This window comes from Balaenoptera acutorostrata, chromosome X (genome assembly GCF_949987535.1).
Source record: "Balaenoptera acutorostrata chromosome X, mBalAcu1.1, whole genome shotgun sequence".
In the NCBI taxonomy this organism is placed as follows: Eukaryota; Metazoa; Chordata; class Mammalia; order Artiodactyla; family Balaenopteridae; genus Balaenoptera; species Balaenoptera acutorostrata.
This window is the reverse complement of record NC_080085.1, coordinates 94,833,904-94,843,349: the sequence shown is the minus strand read 5'-3', so window position 1 is coordinate 94,843,349 and position 9,446 is coordinate 94,833,904.

Below are 9,446 nucleotides of genomic sequence, written 5' to 3'. Positions count from 1 at the left end.
CCCAGGAGGCCCTGGGAAGGACATCACAGCATAGCTACTCTCCCCACGGAAGCTTTTCCCTCTCTTGCTCTGACCCATGAGAACAAAATTACAATAGGTACCAACTCCTTAGTGTTCCCCTGCAGGCAGGAAGGAGGAGAGCTAACACTTACCGAGTGTCAGGAACTGTATCGGGCACTTGACATAATTGATATCCCTTAAGATTCACACAAGTGCTAATACTAACCGTGGTAATACCTACATTGATTGAGGGGTGGCTTGTGTGTCAAGTGCTTTTCTAAGCACTTCACATGAGTTGTTTCATTTAATTCTCACAGCACCACGTAAGGGCCTACTGCTATTACCCTTTTCTGGACCACACAGCCGACAAGTGGGAGAGCTGGGATTTGAACTCAGGTTTGACTCCAATGCCCATGTTCTTAGTCACTACACTTTACTTTGGGTAAGTAATGGAACTCAAACTTGAACTCAGGTCTGTGAAGAACTTGCAAACCTAAGGTGCCTAGGCGAGGAGGTCAGATGGATAGAGTTGTGTGCAAAACCCCACCAGCCTGCACGTGAGGAGGCATACACACACACACACACACACACACACACACACACACACAGGAGAGAGCTACAAGCCAGTCCGAGCGGATCTCCAGCTGTTGCTGCCCTTCTGCTGGGCTAGCCAGGTAAGAGCCACAGAGGCAGTAGCTACTCCAGTGTGGAAAGTGTGTTTGAGAAGGGCCATGAGGGGACTCATGAAGTGCCGGTAATGTTCTGTTGCTTTGATCTAGGTGCTAGGTGTGTCCAGCGTGTGAAAATTCATTGAGCTGTAAACTTATGAATTGCACACTTTCCGATATGTTATTCATCAATACAAAGTTGTGTTTTTTTCAAAAGCAAAAGGAGGTCTGGGAAAATGGTGTAGACGTACTTTTGCCGATTCCTTCTGCTAAGTACATCTGAAAACTCTGGAGAGTATGTACGAAACAACCACAGGAGACTCTGAAAGGTGGAGAAGGCAGGCAGGCTAGGGTTTTTTGGACTCAAGGAACAACATGGTGGTGAGTTCCCTGAGTTTTCTTCTTGCCTCATTTTTCCAGACTTTGGGCTGAAGAAGCTGACAACCTGGAAAGGCTAATGGTTGCAGATTAAGAAGCCCCAGTAAAAGTCGTCTCTCTCTAGGAAAGGGGCAGCCTAGGAAGAGAGAACATTTTAGATATGAATCTCTCTACTGTTGCTAAACACCACAGGAAAAACTGTGGCCCCATCGCTACCAGCAAAGGCCGAGGGGGGAGCAGAGACCTCAGCTTCAGGCCCCCAAGCTCCCACCCGAGTCCCCTGCCAGACGGGGAGGGAGAGGAAGCAGAGGAGGGAGCTGGACTTTCATCCTCACTGGGTGGTAATGTGGTCCCTCCTCAGGTATCAGTGGAGACCATGTGGGGACCCAGGACTTCCACACCCACAAGGCGGTAATGCGACTACCCTTCCCTTCCTGGCTGGGTGGTGTCAGAAGCTCTAGTAGGACTTCCCTGGTGACACAGTAGTTAAGAATCCGCCTGCCAATGCGGGGGACACGGGTTCGAGCCCTGGTCCGGGAAGATCCCACATGCCGCGGAGCAACTAAGCCCGTGCGCCACAACTACTGAGCCTGCGCTCTAGAGCCCGCGAGCCACAACTACTGAGCCCGCGTGCCACAACTACAGAAGCCTGTGCACCTAGAGCCCGGGCTCCGCAACAAGAGAAGCCACTGCAGTGAGAAGCCCGTGCACCACAACAAAGACCCAATGCAGCCAAAAATAAATTTTAAAAAAAAAGCTCTAGTAGAGAGCTAAGACTTTCTCTGTCACCCAGCAGTAATGGAAACACACCCTTCCCACCCTGTGATGTCAATGGAGGCCATGTGGGGAGCAGTAACGAGGAACTCCTACCCCTCCCAGCCAGGAGGTATCAGTGGAGGCTGGAACTCCCAATCCTGCCCACCAGTAACGGGGAGGCCCCTACTTGGTTGTCAGTGGAGGCTGAGTGGCGACCTGTATTTCGACCCCCAGCTGGCAGTCCTGCGGCGGTGCCCTATCCCCCCCTTTCTGTGCTGGAGCCATGTCAGAGGGAGCCAGCTGAAACAGAAGGCTTAGAAAAGATCCAAAACGATTTGATCAGACACTACAGCAAAGAGGATCTAAGGATGGCAAATAAGCACAAGAAAAGATGTTCAATATCATCAGCCATTAGGGAAACGCAAATGAAAACCAGGAGACATCACTACACACCTCTCAGAGGTGTGTAAACAAAAGCCAAAAACCAAACGGTGATACCACCAAAGGCTGGCGAGGATGCGGAGAAACTGGACCATTCGTACACTGCTGCTGGGAATGCGAAATGATGCAGCCACTGTGGAAACCAGTTTGGCAGTTTCTAAAAAAAACTAAACATGCAACCACCATACGACTCAGCAACTGTGTTTCTGGGCATTTATCCCAGAGAAATAAAAACTTGTGTTCACACAAAAACCTGTACATGAATGTTCATAGCAGTTTTATTCTTAACAGCCCCAAACTGGAAATACATATGTCCTTCGATGGGTGAATGGTTGAACTGTACATATATACCATGGAACAAACTATTGATAACTATCCCAAAAGGTGACATGCTGTATGATTCTATTTATATAACATTCTTGAAATGACGAAATTCTAGAAATGAAGAACAGATTAGTAGTTGCCAGGGATTAAGGAGGGGGCTGGGTGGGAGGGAAGTGGCTGTGAGGGCTCCTGGTGGTGATGGCACTGTTTGTATCTTGCTTGTATCAATATATTGATTCTGGTTGTATATTACACTCTAGTTCTGCAAGATGTGACTATTGGGAGAAAGTGGGCAAAGGGCATATGGGATCTCTTTGAATAATTTTTCACAACTGCATGTGAATCTATAATCATCTCAAAATAGACATTTTAATTAAGAAGAAAAACATAAGGATTCCGTTCAGTGTGGACACAAGGCTCTGAAGCCCTTGCCCCCCGTTTTCAGTGAGTCCCTGATTGCCATTCCCTAGCTTGGTTGCTGATGTAGCCTTCTAAATCTGGCCTTGGACCCTGTTAAACTGTTACCATAGATTTTCTTTAGTTAACCTGCTGTTGCTGCTCTTGCTTCACTCATGCATACCTCCCAAACACACCAAAATAATCATCACTGTCATGGGGCGGCAGATTACAGGTTAAGGCTTTTTACACACGTCTCCCTAATTGTCTATAATGCTGTTGTAAACTGTCTGTAATTTTTAAAATAGCCACATTTCTTTTGTTTAGAGGCTTCTTTGTTGGCTTCTATTTATCGTTCTCCTCTAGATAACCTATAATCCAGATTTGTATCTTTTTACCTTTCTTGATTGTTCCCTAGCTTTCCTCCCATTCCACAACTTCCCCCCACTTTTCCTTATCCTTTGGATTCAAACACCCAGCATACTTAAGGCTGGCCCGGTTTACAGCCCCACTGCCTCATGACTATCTGGAGAGGGCATTTGGGCAGAAATGTATTGATGACCACAACCTCTCCGCTGGCAGCAATGGCTGCCCGTTGGGCCCTCCCCCAGGCACCTTAAACTTGGCAGTTCCTCAGCTGAACTTCAGCGTCACGCCCCATCCTCCACAGTACCAGCATCCACCAGGCACTCAAGCCAGAAAAATGGAAGTTGTCCTGGACCCCCTCCTCCCTCAATCCATGCATCCAAACATCACCAAGTTCTGTTGCACTTTCCTGCCAAATATACTGCAGATTGGTCTTCTCTCTACCAGCACTTCTCTCGCCCTGGCCGCCCTCATCTCTCCCTTGGACAACTGCACGGCCCTGTAAGTGATCTCCTTCCTCCACACTCACCCTCACCCGATCCATTCTTCACATGCTGCCAGTCTATTTTAACTGTGTGGATCTTATCCTGTCAGTACCCTGCTTAAAACTTTCAGTGGCTTCTCTCTGCTCCTAGGATAAAGTTCACACTCCTTAGCATGTCTTACAAGTAGGGTACTGTATGATAGGGTCCTCAGTTAACCACACCAGGACAGTGTGTAAGGGCGTGCTATTAATAAGTACCCTGGGACAGTAGGCGTCCGGTCATTCTACTTATAAGATCCTTCATGGTCTGGTCTCACCAGCCCTGTTCCTCATCACGGCTCCCCATCTTACCCCTAACACACACACACACACACACACACACACACACACACACACACACACACACACACACACACACACACACACACACACACACACACACACACACACACCAGCTGCATTCTTTTGGATGTCCAGGTAAGCACATGCTATTCTGTTCGCCTGAAACACCCTTCTCCCCAGTCCCCCTTTGGCCAACTTGTAATCAACTGCTTTGAGTCAAAATAATTTTCACGAGAAAGCCTTCCCTGACTTCCACCACTGGCTCAGGGGCCCCTCCTGTGCTCCTAGCGCACTTTGCTCCTCCCTCATCGTAGTTCCTATCACACCAAGTTGTAACGTCCTGTTTCGCCCTCTAGACGAGTGCCTCGGGTAGACAACCAAGTCAGTTTCCTCTGGGTCCCTAGCATCTAGCACAGCACTCGGAATGCGCTTACACTGTGTGCACTTTCCTGTCTGCTGGATGAGTGGGAATTGGGCACCACGTTGTCACCCTGACTGCTGGGGACATAAAAGGGAAGAGGGGACCTGGAGTTCCGGCAGGTGCTTAGAGCCCTGAGCAGGTTTCCCTTCCCTCCAGCCCGCTTGGCTCCCCCTGGTGGCAGTCGGACAGTAGTGACAGGCCCCTTGGTTGGTGGCTGCAGGAAAACCATGGGAGGGGGAAGGGTCCTCATCCAGGCTGGGAAGGGTCCTCATCTAGGCTGCAGCAGACCTCCTCTCACTGTGCTCCTCCCCTGCCTCGCTGCAGCCCCTCCGGCACACTAAGTCCCCACCCACTGTGTCATCAGAGGCCCTACCGCCAGAACTCTGAGGATGAGGACCACAGTTGGGTGGAGTGGCTCCAGGCTGGCTTACATACAGAGAACCTCTGCTGTGTATTGCCCGGGTGAAATGGACAAGCCTGCCTGCCCTGTTTTGTTTCACAGTAAGTCCCCTACATACGAAACTTTAAGTTGCGAACTTTCAAAGATGCGAATGTGCGTTCACATGTCCAATCACGTAAGTTAGTTCACGTCTGGCGTCCACTGTCACGTGCATGCATCCTCTGCAAGTGGTTGTGCTTTTGTGTACTTTATTGTATAGTACTGTATAGAGTACAGTAGTACAGTGTCTTTATTTCAAGCCCAGGATGTCCGGAAGAAGTGTAAAAGCAGCAGTGATGTAGCTGGTACAGTACTACCCAGACATCACTGGACCGTTTTTTCAAGAGGGTAGATAGAATTGAATCCAGCAAGGAACCAGAACCTGTGTCATCAACGTCAGGGGTGAGTGAAATTGCAGCTTGCCCTCCGTCTCCTATTGCTGACGATCCTTCAGCTCTACCATCTCCCATCTCCTCTCCCTCCTCCAGTCAGTAACTCTTCTTGCCTGTTCACTCGAAGCCAGCCCCTGTATGCCAGCTGCTGCACTGTACTACTGTACTTTTCAAGGTACGGTACTGTAAGATTAAAAATGTTTTCTTTATTTTTTGTGTTTGCTTTTTATGTATTATTTGTGTGAAAAGTATTATAAACCTATTACAGTACAGTACTGTATAGCCGATTGTGTTAGTTGGGTACCTAGGCTAACTTTGTTGGACTTACGAACAAATTGGACTTACGAACACGCTCTTGGAACAGAACTTGTTCGTATGTAGGGGACTTACCCTGAATCAAAACCCCAAGATGTGAGTGAGCTCATGGCAACTGTTATGGGTGAAGAAGCAACAAGACCCGGCTGCGGGGGCAAGTGGACACACCAAGTGTGGAGGTAAACTTGGAGAATATACAATTGAGCCATTTGAAAAAACAAAGCAGGATGGAGAGGAAGGGGAGAAAGGCCTCTTGTCACTCTGCAGGGCTTCAGACATTTTTGCTTCAAAAAGAGCCTTCCCCTCCCTGTTTTTAATTTTACAGTTGGCCACCGAGCTTTTGGAGAAACGTACTGGGGAAAAGAGCTTGGAGAAAGGGAAAGATGGGGAAGAGTCCAACTCTGGTGGCGGGCTTTGGTCTCCCTCCAGACATGGGGTGGGGACAGTGAGCTGTCACCAAGGGGCGTACGACAGGTCAGCAGCAAAGAGGATCACACCACGTGGACTCAGCTGGAAGAGGAGCCAGCCAGGTTTCTGAGGCTCTGGGGCGGGTAAGTTTACCAAGGGTTGGGATGGAAAAAGTTACCCTGCCGCTCTGTGTCTCCTTCCCTTTCACTCTGCAAGCTAAAAACCAAGGGAACATGCTCAAGAACAGAGGGCCTAAGGAACTTCATGGCAAGATCAATGTCCTTAGGAACATCAAAGGCTAAGGGCATCCAGACAGGAGAGCGAGGGAGGAGGGATGAAAGGTGGTGGCCAGGCCCTCAGTGCTGAGACAGGAAAGCAGCCTCAGGAAGGGTGAGGCAGTGGGGACCTGTCCAGTCCCTGCAAACCCTTTACCTTTGCAATCTTAGAGGCCGTGTAGAGCAGCTACTCAACCATCATCACCACGGGTCTTCTGGGGCCAATTCAACTTCCTGAAAGCTTTAAGGAAAGAACCATCGCTTCTTCTTCATATCACCCTCTGTATCCCTCACCCTCCATTTCAACGCTTCTCATTAATATACACTCACGGGAATTCCTGGCGGTCCAGTGGTTAGGACTCAGCAGTTTCAGTGCTGGGGCATGGGTTCAATCCCTGGTTCGGGAACTAAGACCTCACAAGCCGGGTGGTGTGCTCCCCCAACCCAAAGAAACAGCTTACCCCCATCCAAATGCACCAAATGTGACCAGAGGTCAGTCTTCTGGTGATCAGACTTAAGGCAAACCCTCAGAAACTGACTTTACGCTGGAATTTCCTTGAGATTTGAAAACTAACATCTGGCCTCACAATCTTCTCCCTGAAATAATAGCTTTCCTAACACAGGTTTTTCTTAACAGCACAAAGGTTTTCTTCTGAGGCAGCTAACATCACCTGCCCCGGCAGAAACATCCCAGGAGAGCAACCCGAGAACCAATGGCAAGGCCTGATGGATCCTAGCCCCGACGTGTGTTTAGTACAAGGGATCTGAATATGCCCGTTAACATCTTTGCTCCCTTGCCGCTGTCCGGCCAAGACTTTGGAAAAGGTGATTTAGAAGAAATATTTGAACCAAGCAAGATTCTACGGAACATCAAGCCTCATCTGTCATAATTTGGAGAATTTGCTTTATTCTTAAACAAGGAGTGTGAGACTCGCCAAAAAAGATCTACAAGAGAAAACAGGCTTCAAAACCTGGCGAAAGAATACAGCAGCAGGGGGAGTCTTTAGCTGTAGCTCCATTGCTTTTCAACCATGACCGTCAAGACAGAACCTGTTTCAGGCAGGAGTGTCCAGGGGCCAATGACTGGTTCTGAGGGGAGGGACACCACCGAGTGTGCTTTTGGATAAGCACGTGCAAAAAGCTGAGCCTTTTAGAACAGCCTTACTGTTGCCGGCTGTTGGCAAGAGGCAGCAAATGACTAACAGGCACATGATCGGTCAAGCCTCAGCCTGGAAATGAGGTGTGAATTAACTTCAGTGTGTTCCCACCGTATGGCTGTATGAATTCCAATCCCCCCCTCTCCCATTTGCAGCTCCGAGAGGGGGGCAGCACAGATGACCCTGGTGACCTCAGTTACCTCGTGATCCGGGGTGGGGGGATGCTTTGGCCTCCGTAGAGGATTCCAAAGACACAGGGCCCTCCTATAATCTCTTTTGGTTCTGTAATGCACTGGTCGCAAAAGGCCTTGCCAGGGTAATGGAAGTGAATCCCTGGCAAAGGCAGGGCAAGGGAAAACCAGAAGCAGAGGAGACTGGGGCTCAGGGCTGCAGGAGCCAATCAACTGAAGAGCCAGCCATCTCAAGGCTGGAGGTGCAGACTAAGGCGAGGCTGGGGGCTGGCTCCACTTCCTGACTGAACGTAATGGCTCTTTTTGCAAACAGGGCGCTTACCCGCTCAGTGGTCTCCAGTCCGAGTGGTGGGCCCCGGGGCGGCAGTGCAGGGCTTTCTTCCCCCGTCCTCACCTTAAAAGTTGCTGGGGAGGTGCCACCAATAACCTGACTCCTTTTCGGAGGCCTCGTCCCCCTCCCCCTCCCCCCCCCAGTGCTAGTAAGAGGGAGGTTGGTAGGAGGGCAGGTCAATAGGGGAGACAACGTTTCTCTTTCTAAAATTTCAAGTTTTCCATGATTCTAATAACCCTCAGGTTAAGGGCTACATGCTATTAATGGACAAGCTAAGTAAACTCTTGAGCAGAAAACGCTTTTATTCCAAACGTGGAAAGCCCCAACTTGAGATGAAAGAAACCTCTGATAAAGGCATTAGATTTGAGGGTTGCCCAGCTCAGCCTTGGGCCAAGGAATTTCCTTTTCTCCAGTTCTGAGGGTAAGGGGAGGTTAGGGCATATGGGAAATCGAACCTGGTGATGCCTTTTGCTCAGAAGCAGTTACGCAGCTATTTCCTTTCAACCGTGCTCTCCCTGCAACTCCAGCTTTTGTGCCTCCTCCCCGGCCCCTCCAGGTCTGTTCCTGCTACTGTTCCCCAGTCAAGAATCACTTGCCATCCAGCACACTTGGGTCTCTCCCACTGGAGAGAAAAAGAACGGCCTCGGTGGTACTTAGGGCACTTTACTGGGTGTCACAGGGAATTGAATCTTGACCTTCCCCCCGGGCATAGGGATCAAAGATGGGGACTGAGGGCCTTTCTTGAGGGCCTCAAAACCTCATCCTAGGAACTGGATTGCCCAAGGGGGCCCAGAGTACAGGTCTGATGTCGAAATATTCTGACATGGCAAGCCCTGATCAACTGACCCAATACTTCAGGAAACAGCAGAACCAGCAAGTCATAGCATCAGTGCTCCGTGTCAGCTTCCCCCAGAGCAAAGACTTGAAGTGAAAGAGGGCTAGAGGGTCAGAAGAACACATTTCATAGCTCAATTCAGTCCCTTTCCAATCACTTTTTTCAAAAGATCATTGTAAATATCCCAGTATTCAACATAAAGCAAAAACAAAAGCAGAACCAGGCTTCAAAGACAAGGGAGCACTCTTCACAAAGCTCCAGAAGCATTTAGCATCCCAGAAAGTCAGTGTCCTTATTTGACGATGCAGAAAGAAACTCACTTAACATTTTGGAATGCGTTATAATTAGAAGGGCTGAAATTAAATGCTAAATGTGTGTCAACTACTGATGGAAGGAAGTCTTATCACATTTGGCAAAATTGGCTCAAAATGAATAAAGTGTAGAAACTACTCTCTTCCTCTGAGAAAATACCTAATTCCTATCACCAGGAATAAGAACCGGAGATCCAACAGGCATTATACAGCCTG